This window comes from Procambarus clarkii, chromosome 28 (genome assembly GCF_040958095.1).
Source record: "Procambarus clarkii isolate CNS0578487 chromosome 28, FALCON_Pclarkii_2.0, whole genome shotgun sequence".
Classification (NCBI taxonomy): Eukaryota; Metazoa; Arthropoda; class Malacostraca; order Decapoda; family Cambaridae; genus Procambarus; species Procambarus clarkii.
In genome coordinates this window covers 24,728,231-24,738,167 of record NC_091177.1, presented here as the reverse complement: position 1 = coordinate 24,738,167, position 9,937 = coordinate 24,728,231, and the positions used below count along the sequence as shown (strand labels likewise).

At 38.2% G+C, this 9,937-nt stretch overlaps 1 long non-coding RNA gene across 1 annotated transcript in view; it reads right to left on the bottom strand.

The window, feature by feature from the left end:
* Nucleotides 1-1,377: 1,377 nt before the first annotated feature.
* Nucleotides 1,378-9,937, bottom strand: part of LOC138369534 (uncharacterized) — a 245,418-nt gene continuing 236,858 nt past the window's right edge. Inside the window, exons 2-3 of the long non-coding RNA XR_011229882.1 lie at nt 2,138-2,300; nt 1,378-1,821 (exon numbers count right to left, since the gene is read on the bottom strand). This is a non-coding gene — a long non-coding RNA (uncharacterized lncRNA). The remainder of the gene's footprint in view (nt 1,822-2,137; nt 2,301-9,937) is intronic.

Sequence of the window (9,937 nt, the reverse complement as noted above, 5' to 3'; positions counted from 1 at the left end):
ATGCAAGGCCCGATTTGCCTAATAAGCCAAGTTTACCTGAAATAATATTTTTTCTCTAAGTTTTTTCTTATGAAATGATAAAGCTACCCATTTCATTATGTATGAGGTCAATTTTATTTTATTGGAGTTAAAATTAACGTAGATATATGACCAAACCTAACCAACCCTACCTAACCTAACCTAACCTATCTTTATAGGTTAGGTTAGGTTAGGTAGCCGAAAAAGTTAGGTTAGGTTAGGTAGTCGAAAAACAAATATTTCATGAAAACTTGCCTTATTAGGCAAATTGGGCCTTGCATAGTAGGCTGAGAAGTGCGTTCTGGCTACTAGGTACGACATATATATATATATATATATATATATATATATATATATATATATATATATATATATATATATATATATTTGCAGTTACTTCCATTCTTCCCTTTAACGTACAAAATATTATACCCATTGTTTCGTGTTCTGTTTTGTGTTGAAAGTTTGTTTTCACCTCATCCAAAACTGTTGTAACATATCACCTCACCCAAATGCAAGAATAAAATCGAAGCTGTTTAAACTCTGTTCAGTTATAGTTGTGTGTGTGTAAACTAAAGTCTTTGAAAATGTAATAAGTTTTACGAAATGCATTCAAGTGTCGCGTCAGACTAGAAATAAAAATGAATTTTGGAGAATTGATTTTTCAGTTACCATCAACAGTGAAAAGAAATATAAGAAACATTGAGAAAATTTGTGTTAGAATTATTAATCTTACTTTTTCGGTCATATTTCGGTCAGTGTGTGTGTGTGTGTGTGTGTGTGTGTGTGTGTGTGTGTGTGTGTGTGTGTGTGTGTGTGTGTGTGTGCATTAGCCTACATTTTAGATTAATTGTCTTGTGTATGATCTGCTGTCTTGTGTGACAGTGAATACGAGCATCATCCTCACAAAATAATAGTAAATTGAATTACTCAGATTAGGCAAAATTGTAATTAAATTTGTTAATAATGATGTTAATAATACTAAATTATGGAGAACAAAAAATGAAGCCCAGAAAAGTATTAGGCCTTTTTTCCCACCCTGTGGTGACGTGGATTTTATAGCAAACTCCTGACTCCTATCACTGCAGAACAATTGATTCAAAACACCTATACACTTTGGAACAAAATAGAACAGCAATACACCAACCTTAAAAAATGACAATTAAAAATAATTTTGAAAGTATAATTTAATTTAACTTTATCAGCATAAAAGATAAAAAACTAATAGTAAAATATTTGTACCATTCCAATATAACGTTCCACCACAGGAAAGTACAGCATTTGTAACTTTCCTAGAAACTCACACAAGAGATTATGCATGTAATCACATTTAATTTTCAGGTTAGATGCTTAGATGGTTGAGGCGCAGTTCGTGAAGAACATGACGGAACAGTGAAGCTGAGACTCACCTTAGACACAGTGCTGAGGGTTGAGGCCCCGTCCGTGAAGAACATGACGGAACAGTGAAGCTGAGACTCACCTTAGACACAGTGCTGAGGGTTGAGGCGCCGTCCGTGAAGAACATGACGGAACAGTGAAGCTGAGACTCACCTTAGACACAGTGCTGAGGGTTGAGGCGCCGTCCGTGAAGAACATGACGGAACAGGGAGGCTGAGACTCACCTTAGTCACAGTGCTGAGGGTTGGGGCGCCGTCCGTGAAGAACATGACGGAACAGGGAGGCTGAGACTCACCTTAGCCACAGTGCTGAGGGTTGAGGCGCCGTCCGTGAAGAACATGACGGAACAGTGAGGCTGAAACAGTGTTGCCAACACAGCATTCATACCACCGCTCAGTAGTGTTACTGTATCAGGTATATGGAATTTTTTTGTAGTAGGGGAAATTTTAGATATCAACATATTATATTTTATAATTGATATGAACAAGCAATATATAAAAATACACAGAATTAAAAATTGTAAATTAAAGATAGTTAGGAATTGGTATTAATATCTTCATTTGTGTTAATAATAATTGTTATGCAAAGGCATCAGTGAAAACTGAGATGAAAAATAAAAAAAAAGCATACAGAATAATAATAATAATAATTAATAATAATAATGATGATAATAATAATAATAATAATAATAATAATAATAATTATAATTATAATAAAATACCATATGAGTGTTGCAGATCCCCGATTACTTGAAGAGAACTGACAAGCAGCAAGAGGGGCAGGAGGCCGGATGTTACAACATGCATCATAGCATCTGCTTATACTCTGTTACTCAAGTTGAAGCATTCCAGGAAAATCTTTGTGCCAATTTCTTCTTGGTTTATCTGTAAGTTATAAAATTATACTCTCATTATAACATTATGAAACCTTGATTTAATTTCTGCATTAGTTCATGGTATCAATTTTGTACAGATAATTACAACATTGTATATATGCTATATTCTTACTTTTAATACTTTAATGAAGGCTTAATTCCTTTTAACTGAACTGAACATGTGTAGGTTTATGGGAACAGAAACTAACATCGTTCACGAAGGCTGAACTTCACATAGAAAATATTGCATGAAATTGTCGTTCTAATTACCAACTGCACTCCAAACGTCTACATAATTCAAAGCTTCACATATCTATGGCTTTGCAATTTGTCTTTGCTACTCTTAATTAAGTTTACATAGGTTCCGAAGACAAAGCTTCACAAGGCTTGTTGGGACTGTGCTTCACAAAACTACCGAAGATGACAATTGAGTGTCTGAGTAAATATAATTTTGACTAGACCTTAGATTATGTTGATGTAACATGCTAAGTCGTCCAAATGTAAATATAACTTCAGTGAATAGGTTAGTTCATATTACCTATCCATAAAATTGGCTCCTCATCATTCAATTTTTATGCTATACGTTTTGCAAACATCAGTCTCACAGCTATAATTGTAAATATTAAAAATTTTCTATAGCAGTAATGCGTGTTCACTCCAGCTAAAATTGTGATGAACTGCCTATAGCAAAAAAAATAACACTAGCAAAAAAAACTTTTAATCAACATTAAATTTTTACTATATATAATGCTAATGTTTTTGTTCAATACAATTATTGCAGCCCATCCTCCTGTTTTGGTACTACTTATAATAGGAAGAATGAGGACCATAGTACATATATACCGATGTACAGCGGAATTAGAAAATAGAAATCGTTACTAATGAATTTGAACAAATCGGATATCAAATTTCTTCTTATGTTGCAAAGAAAAACTAAATTAACCTATCCTTACTATACCTAATACACGCTATCTGAGGTTTTACTTAGTACATATGTGTGCTATACTAGGCCTAGGAATATTTAAGTTGGATTTTTAGTTTTTGTTAATTTTTTCAAGTGAATTGAACAAAGGTATACTATACAATTATTTATTATGTCGTTGTTGGTAGTATGTGCACACGGTAACAAAACGTACTATCTAAACAGTAGGTAGGATGTACTCTCCTAACAAACAACACATAAATCATCGATAGATACAGTGATAACAGGCGGCTCGACATCTGCGAGGCACTAGACATCAAAAAGTCAACACCAGCAATCAACAGCCAATTAATGCACAACTAAATTCTACCCACTTCTAATGCGAGTATATAAGACAAGCTGTTTAGTGTTAGCATAAGTAGAACTCTGTTTAGTGTTTTCAGGTTACAGTTGTGAGTGTGTAAACTAAAGTCTTTGAAAATGTAATAAGTTATTACGAAATGCGTTCAAGCGTCGCATCAGACTAGAAAAAAAATGAATTTTGGAGAATTAACTTTTCAATTACCATCGACAGTAAAAAGAAGCATAAGAAATATGAACAAAATTCGTGTTAGAATTATTAATCTTACTTTTTTGGTCATATTTAACAACATATGTTTACAAGAAAGACTGCTACCAAAATATACTAATATTAAAACGCACGACCGAGCAGCAAGAAATCTAGCCTTCACGATACAATATCGCCAAGATCTGCTTCGAAATCAGATACATAAGGCAGAAAATGAAATCAAAGACAACAGAACGTAACTACTTCACGCTAAAAACCAATGGAGAAACAGCAAAATCGACGAAAATCTCCGTACTCGTATCGAGCAACACCTCGACATCCTCACAGATGGACATCACCACAGCACCGAAACCAGGATAATCAAGAAACTAACAACATTTTATGGAGGACCTATGGCGATTCCTCGACAATGAGATGGCTTCCTGAATCTTGCTGGAATCAACCTCACTGAGTACCAAGTCACTCTCCTAAATCTGATTATAAACTGTCACGTTATGTCCAGACCAAGTGAGATGGCCCGGAAAGTGTAGTTGGAGATCCTGTTGGACGACATATTCGACCTCCAGACACAAAAGAAGGTCACCACCAAAGACACCTTGCAAGCAGAACTTATTGCAGAAGGAGGAAAGATTCGAGGCAACTACAGAAGCACCATACTGTCCCCCTAGCTCAAAGCGGCAGGTAAGAGCCTTCGTGAGAACAAGGAAATAGTCGTCAGGAGAGGTGACAAGTCGCCAATATACGTCATCCTTAAAAAAGATGAATAGCTGGCGAAAATGAGTCTCATACTCTCTGACCAAACTAAATTCCAAAGGGTAACGAAGGACACTACAGCCGAATTGAAAACAAAGGTAAACAGATTGATCGAAACTGTGAAGGACAAGAAATCTGAAATCCACCTGCCAAAGATTATTGGGGAATACAAACCGGGGTATGCGTATGGAAATGTCAAGACACACAAGCCTGGAAACCCACTTCGGCCAATAATCAGCCAGATACCCAAACCTACGTATAGACTGGCGAAGCGATTCAATGGCTTGCTGACTCTATATGTACCGTGTGCTTTCAGTCTGAAGTCTCCAAAAGAATTTGTTGACTTACTGCGGGGAACACAGGCCACAGGGTTAAGACCCTCGTTGGACGTAGAATCACTGTTTACCAACGTACCTGTGGATGAAAGAATTGGGAAGATAGCGAACAGAGTGTATCGTGATCCAGGTTGTACTCCTCTTGACATACCCGAAAACATTCTAAAGAAACTACTCCAAGCTTGTACTAAGGAGGCACCCTTCTTGAGTCCGGATGAGCACATGTATAAACAAGCAGATGGGGTCGCCATGTGTTCTCCCCTAGGTGTCCTGTTTGCGAACTCCTACATGGGTAACATCGAACAGAAGGTCTTAGTTGACATTAACTTAAAACCGGCCATATACTGCTGGTATGTTCACGACATTTTTACACAGGTACCTGATGTCAGACATCTGCAAAAGCTGAAGGAGGCATTCGAGCGGAATTCTTTGTTGAATTACTCTTACGAGATGGAGAAGGATGAGAAGCTGCCATTTCTAGATGTAACAGTCATGAAAAGGAGTGGAGGTTTCCACACTGCAGTCTACACTAAGGAAACAAACAAAGGAATGTGCCTCAATGCCAATAGTGACTGCCCACACAGGTACAAGAGGAGTGTTGTCAATGCTTACATCGACCGTGCTCTCAGCCACAGCTCAGGATGGAAGCAACTCGATGAAGAACTCTGTAGGGTAAGGCAGGTCCTAGTCAACAACGGCTTCTCAATATGGTTTCATTGAAGACATCATAAAAAGAAAGGTGAAACGTTATGCAACCTCTGAGGAGTGAACTAACACAGCACCTGTACCCCCTATTAGATTATTTTTCAGGAACTTCTTTTCCACAGCTCATAAAACAGAGGAAAGGGTACTGAAAGATATTGTTAACAGGAACGTTATCCCTACAGACTAAAATCAAAAGATACAATTGACAATTTAGTACAAAACCAAAAAAACGACCAATCTACTCATGAAAAACTCTCCAGACACAAAGCTGAACGCCTTAAAGGAGACCATCGTCGTCTATGCCTTCAAATGCCCACTTGGGGACTGTAAGCCCCAAATAACTCAGTATATAGGCAAGACAACAACATCTCTTTCCAGGCGATTAACAATACATAAGCAACAGGGCTCCATTAAGGAATATATAATCTCTTCCCACAACCAGACCATCACCAGAGAAGTAATAACAAACACCACAGAAATCATCGATAGATACAGTGATAGGCGGCTCTACATATGCGAGACACTACACATCAAAAAGTCAACACCAGCAATCAACAGTTAATTAATGCACAACTATATTCTACCCACTTAAAGACTCCGTACCAATATAGAAGCATCAAAAGGAAGTATGGGCCAATAGGCCCTCTGTAGTTACTTCCATTCTTCCCTCTCATTTATCCAATTAATACCCATTCTTCCGTGTTCAGTCTTGTGTTAGTCAAAAGTTTGTTCACCTCATCCAAAACTGTTGCAACATGTCACCTCACCCAAATGCGAGACAAGCTGTTTAGTGTTAGCATAAGCAAAACTCTGTTTAGTGTTTTCAGGTTACAGTTGTGTGTGTGTAAACTAAAGTCTTTGAAAATGTAATAAGTTATTACGAAACGCGTTCAAGCATCGCATCAGACCAGAAATAAAAATGAATTTTGGAGAACTGATTTTTCAATTACCATCGACAGTAACATAAGCAATATTGACAAAATTCGTGTTAGAATTATTAATCTTACTTTTTCGGTCATATTAAAGAACATATATATATATATATATATATATATATATATATATATATATATATATATATATATATATATATATATATATATATATATATAACTGAAAACTCACACCCCAGAAGTGACTCGAACCCATACTCCCAGAAGCAACGCAACTGGTATGTACAAGACGCCTTAATCCACTTGACCATCATGACCGGACAAAATGAGGTGATAGCCGAGGCTATTTGAACCACCTCATTTTGTCCGGTCGTGATGGTCAAGTGGATTAAGGCGTCTTGTACATACCAGTTGCGTTGCTTCTGGGAGTATGGGTTCGAGTCACTTCTGGGGTGTGAGTTTTCAGTTGCATATTGTCCAGGGGACCATTCTGGCTTGTTCGCATATATATATATATATATATATATATATAACTGAAAACTCACACCCCAGAAGTGACTCGAACCCATACTGCCAGGAGCAACGCAACTGGTATGTACAGGGACGCCTTAATCCGCTTGACCATCACGACCGGACATAAGGAAGTGATAGCCGAAGCTATTTGAACCACTTCCCCGCCGGCACTCGGATGGTAATCTTGGGCATAGCATTTTATCAAATCACCTCATTCTTTGGGGCACACGTGAGGAACACAAATGCAAACAAGCCTGAATGGTCCCCAGGACTATATACAACTGAAAACTCACACCCCAGAAGTGACTCGAACCCATACTGCCAGGAGCAACGCAACTGGTATGTACAGGGACGCCTTAATCCGCTTGACCATCACGACCGGACATAAGGAAGTGATAGCCGAAGCTATTTGAACCACTTCCCCGCCGGCACTCGGATGGTAATCTTGGGCATAGCATTTTATCAAATCACCTCATTCTTTGGGGCACACGTGAGGAACACAAGAGGAGGGGCCTGGGGACCATTCAGGCTTGTTTGCATTTGTGTTCCTCACGTGTGCCCCAAAGAATGAGGTGATTTGATAAAATGCTATGCCCAAGATTACCATCCGAGTGCCGGCGGGGAAGTGGTTCAAATAGCTTCGGCTATCACTTCCTTATGTCCGGTCGTGATGGTCAAGCGGATTAAGGCGTCCCTGTACATACCAGTTGCGTTGCTCCTGGCAGTATGGGTTCGAGTCACTTCTGGGGTGTGAGTTTTCAGTTGTATATAGTCCTGGGGACCATTCAGGCTTGTTTGCATATATATATATATATATATATATATATATATATATATATATATATATATATATTATTAAGTATGACCGAAAAAGTAAGATTAATAATTCTAACACGAATTTTCTCAATATTTCTTATATTTCTTTTCACTGTTGATGGTAACTGAAAAATCAATTCTCAAAAATTTTTCTTTAAATTTTGTCTGACGCGACACTTGAATGTGTTTCGTAATAACTTATTACATTTTCAAAGACTTTAGTTTACACACACACAACAATAACTAAACAGAGTTTAAACAGCTTCGATTTTATACCTGCATTTGGGTGAGGTGATATGTTACAACAATTTTGGATGATGTGAAAACAAACTTTCAACACAAGACAGAACACGAAACAATGGGTATAATATTTAGTAAGTTAAAGGGAAGAATGGAAGTAACTGCAAAGGGCCTATTGGCCCATATTTCTTGATGCTTCTATATTGGTGCGGAGTCTTGAAGTGGGTAGAATATAGTTGTGCATTAATTGGGTGTTGATTGCTGGAATCGACTTCTTAATGTGTAGTGCCTCACAGATATCAAGCCACCTGCTATCGCTGTATCTATCGATGATTTCAGTGTTTTTTGTTAAGACTTCTCTGGTTATGGTCTGGTTGTGGGAAGAGATTTTTGTTCCTTAATGGAGCCCTGTTGCATGTGCATCGTTAATCGTCTGGAAAAAGATGTTGTTGTCTTGCCTATATACTGAATTCTTTGAGGCTTACAGTCCCCAAGTGGGCATTTGAAGGCATAGACGACAGCGGTCTCTTTTAAAGCGTTCTGCTTTGTGTCTGGAGAGTTTCTCATGAGTAGGTTGGCCGTTTTCTTGGTCTTATAGTAGATCGTCAATTGTATCTTCTGATTTTTGTCTGTTGGGATAACGTTTCTATTAACAATATCTTTCAGGACCCTTTCCTCTGTTTTATGAGCTGTGGAAAAGAAGTTCCTGTAAAATAGTCTAATAGGGGGTACAGGTGTTGTGTTAGTTGTCTATTCAGAGGTTGCATGGCGTTTCACCTTCCTTCTTATGATGTCTTCAACGAAACCATTGGAGGAGCCGTTGTTGACTAGGACCTGCCTTACCCTACAGAGTTCTTCATCGACTTGCTTCCATCCTGAGCTGTGGCTGAGAGCACGGTCGACATAAGCGTTAACGACCTGTACCTCTTGTACCTGTCTGGGCAGGCACTGTTGGCATTGAGGCACATTCCTATGTTTGTTTCCTTAGTGTAGACTGCAGTGTGGAAACCTCCGCTCCTTTCCATGACTGTTACATCTATAAAGGGCAGCTTCCCATCCTTCTCCATCTCGTAAGTGAAACGCAACACAGAATTCCACTCAAATGCCTCCTTCAGCTCCTGCAGATGTCTGACATCAAGTACCTGTGTAAAAATGTCGTCAACATACCTGCAGTATATGGCCGGTTTCAAGTTCATGTCGACTAAGACCTTTTGTTCGATGGTACCCATGTAGAAGTTCGCAAACAGGACACCTAGGGGAGAACCCATGGCGACCCCATCTACTTGCTTATACATGTGTCCATCCGGGCTCAAGAAGGGTGCCTCTTTAGTACAAGCTTGGAGTAGTTTCCTTAGAAACTACTAGGAAACTATTTTCCTTAGTTTCTAAGGAAACCTTGAGATGTAATGGAGATGGACTAAGCCATACTTTTCATTTAAAAAATGCTATTTTGAACTGCAGAAAGTTGATGATTTCCACGTTACGTTACAAGTCTTACAGAGGGCTAAAACTGGTTGACCGTAATATTTATATGGTAGGAGATGTAATGGAGATGGACTAAGTCATACTTTCATTTAAAAATGTTATTTTGGACTGCAAAAAGTTGATTTGCGTTATGTTACATTGTGTTACAGAAGTCTAAAACTTGCAGACCGTAATATTTATATGGTATGAGATGTAATGGAGATATTGTGTTTGGCTAAATGAGGTTCACATTTCAATAATGATATTCGGACAACAGCCAGAAAGTTGATTTCCACATTACGTTACTAAGTGTCTCGCTCACATCTTCAGCATTGAACGTTGAACATTCTGCGACATTGTCTTGCTATGATATTACAATTCTACTGTTGCGCACAGTGTAATACAGTCCTAATGTCATAAGACCAAGCTGAGGTTATT